The sequence below is a fragment of the Olea europaea genome, unplaced genomic scaffold (genome assembly GCF_002742605.1).
Source record: "Olea europaea var. sylvestris unplaced genomic scaffold, O_europaea_v1 scaffold998, whole genome shotgun sequence".
Taxonomy (NCBI): domain Eukaryota; kingdom Viridiplantae; phylum Streptophyta; class Magnoliopsida; order Lamiales; family Oleaceae; genus Olea; species Olea europaea.
The window spans coordinates 81427-85241 of record NW_019268496.1 but is presented as its reverse complement, the minus strand read 5'-3'; positions in this window follow the sequence as shown (position 1 = coordinate 85241).

Here is a 3815-nt window from a genome sequence, read left to right as displayed (position 1 = left end):
CAGCAAAAATTAATTTCCTGAAGGATAATTTACAGTACCAAATGAATCTCAAATACGTCAGAAGCGTGCTTGACTAATTGGTTGAAAAGACTCTATACTTTGAAAAAGAAAAGTATAAAAAAAAAATCAACCAAGAACTACGAAAGAAGTAACATTAGAAAAAATCGATCAATCAAATATTGAAAATATGGTTCCTGAAGAATCACAAGTATCCGAAAATAGTGAAATTTCAATAAATTATATATTATCTCGTAATTATGGGAATGAAATAATATTGTTATAAACAATATTTTCACCTTCAACGTGGCTCTTGATATTATGCAAAATGAGGATTCTAAAATATAATAAGTTAAAGACTGTTAAAATAAAAATGATTGACCAAAATGGAATGAAATCGTACAAATAGAATTGAATTCTTTTGAGAAATGAAAAATGTTTGGACTTGTAGTTCGAACACCTAAAAATATAATCCTTATAGAATACAAATGGATTTTCGTACGAAAAAGAAATGAAAATAATGAAATTACAAGATACAAAGCTCGATTTGTAGCTCAAGGTTTCTCACAAAGACCATGAATTGATTACGAGGAAACATATTCTCCCGTAATGAACACCATCACTTTTAGATTATTAATTAGTTAGACTGTGTCCCTCAAGCTTAATATGCGCCTTATAGATGTAACAACTATCTATTTGTATTGTTCACTTGATAGCGACATATATATATGAAAATCCCTAAAAGACTTAAAGTGCCATAGGCAAACGATATATGATCGAGAATTATGTTCTCAATTAAATTGTAAAGATCGCTATATGAATTGAAACAATCTGGACACACCTGATGTAATCACCTTAGCGAATATTTATTGAAAGAGGGTTATAAAAACGATAATGTATGCCTATGTGTTTACATAAAGGAAACAAATATTGGATTTGCAATTGTAACAGTTTATGTTGATAATTTAAATTTAATTAAAACTCCTGAAAAGCTCTGTAAAACTACTGATTATTTGAAAAATGAATTTAAGATGAAAGACCTAGGAAAAATCAAATTCTGTCTCGGATTGTAGATTGAACATTTTCTAGAAAGATTATTTGTTCATTAATCTACATATATAGGAAAAGTCTTAAAGTACTTTTATATGGATAATGCACATCAATTGGCATCACTTATGGTTGTTCGATCACTTAATGTGAAAAAGATTCATTTCTTTCACTTGAAAATGTTATTGATCGTGAAGTATCATATCTTAGTGCAATTGAAGCATCAATTTATCGTGCAAATCGTACTCAACCCTACATAGCTTTTCTTGTAAATCTCCTTACAAAATATAACTCTACACCAACTCAAAAATATTAGAATAGTATTAAACATATTTTTTGTTACCTAAAGGATATTATTAATTTGAGATTAGTTTATTCTCAAAAGTCATGATCTCTTTTAGTGGGATATGCAGATGCAGGTTGTTATTTTTTTTATCTATATAAAGCTAAATCACAAACAGAATATGTGTTTACATGCAGAGGAACAGCTATATCATGGAGATATGTGAATCAATTTTTGACAATAACATCCTCAAATCATTCTGAAAGTATTGCAATCTATGAAACAGGTCGAAGATGTGTATGGTTGAGGAAAATGACTTATCATATCCAAACATCATGTCGGTTAACTTTAAACAAAAGATAGTTCAATAATTTTGCATGAAAACAATGTAATTTGTATTACACAACTCAAAGGAGGTCATATGAAAAATGACAGGACGAAGCGTATTTTTTCAAAAAAAAAATTATACACATGAGGTTCAAAAGAATGGGACATCGATGTTCAATAAATTTGCTTAAGTGACAATGTGGCCGATTTATTCACAAAAGTATTGTCAAGATCTATATTCAAGAAATTTGTTCCCAAAATTGGAATCGTTAACTCAAAGATTTTTAGTGATCAACATCAGAAGGAGTAACCGTACTATTTTTCCTTCGCTTAGGTTTTATTCTATTGGATTTTTCTAGCAAGATTTTAATGAGACTGTATTTATTTTTAATAATCTAAAATAACTGTACTCTTTTTTCTTCGTTTAATTTTTTTCTATTGGATTTTATCAATCGAAGTTTTAACGAGGTAAATATTTTGTAACGTGTCATTTAATGTTGAATGATGTGAATGGTAAGTTTATTAATGAATGACAGTTGCACCCCCTGCAACCCTAGAAGTTATTGTCGTTATATTCCTAATTTTTACCTAAAAATATAAGGTTTTTGTTCCTAATAAAACACAATTTTGTTTTATCAACTTTCGTTATCTCTCCTCTTTTCCCCTCTTTTCATAGCAATGGTGCTTTTTTAAAACTGAATATTCAATAATTAAATTATTATGAACATGTAACTATCTACTTTATAAAATATTTGTACCATGTTATGTGTTTTACATTTTTATAAACACTGTAATTGAACCAAGAATCATTCGTGTAGCATTTTATTTTTGCATTTTCAACCTTAAGACTTAACCCCTGTTTAGTCTCAAAATAAATCTTTTTCTCAAATTTATTTTTCACACACATTTTACGGGAATAATAATTTTTATCAATTTTTCAACTATAGACTTCGTCAAGTGTTTTCTTAATTTACTAAAAATTTGGTTATTATCTGAAACAAATATGGACTTAAAGTATTTATCTCTAAAAAAATGGGGGAAAATTCATATATGAGATTTTAATTATACTCCATTTCAAAACTAAGAAATAAAATTTAAAACTTCAAAAATAAGATATTATTAAATTCAATTTATGAAATTATTAATTAAAAAATATTTTACTAATTAAATATAAATATGATCACAAATTATCGAATTATTTGGTTATAAATTAATTATGTTCACAGAGCAAAAATTTTATAAGCCACAAATTAATTTTCTATCACAAATCAAAAAATTTATAAGTCACAAATTATTTTCGATCATAGATAAAAAATTCTATATGTTATAATTTATCCATCAATCACAAAATCGATGACAAAGTAATATAACGATCACAAATTATCAAATAAATCGATCACAAGTGATTTTCCCTTTATAACTTAGTAAATTGTGAATCACAATCACATTTTTTAAGTCAAATATTATTTATTGATTACAAATTAACCAATTTATTGACCACTATCAACCAAATAATTGTTCACAAATTATTTATTGGTCAAATATTAACTAATTTATTATTATAATCAACCAAATAATTGGTTACAAATACTTCACATTCCCAACCCCACCACCACCAACGATTTAGTTACCCCATAGCCCGCCACCTCCGCCTCCACCACTCCACAACCACAACCCCATAAAAAAAAAATAAAAAAAATTCCCAATTTGTCGTCAGCACCACTACCACCACCAAATGTGTCAACTATAACCACCACTGCCGCTTGTATCAACAAAAACCATTGCAATCACCGGTCTAACAAAATCACTACCACTATTACCTTCATATCTAATAAAGCCACCGCCACTACCAGATCCAACAACACTGTAACACCCTGAATTTTTCTTACTATTTTCATATGGACCTAAACTCAATATTGATCATTTAGCAAATGAAATAGTTTATGTTTAGATTTGTTGTTACACTAAAAGTTCGGAAGTTAAAGTGACAAACTCGACCTACTCATTTGCATAACTGATTTATTTGTTTACGTATACTTTTAAAATTTTATCAAAAGTTAGTTGTGCCGAATATTTAAGTATTTAAAGGTTAATAAAAAGCATATCGATATTAACTCATTTTTTAGATCGTGCTAAATAATGTAAATTGACTCAAAAGAAA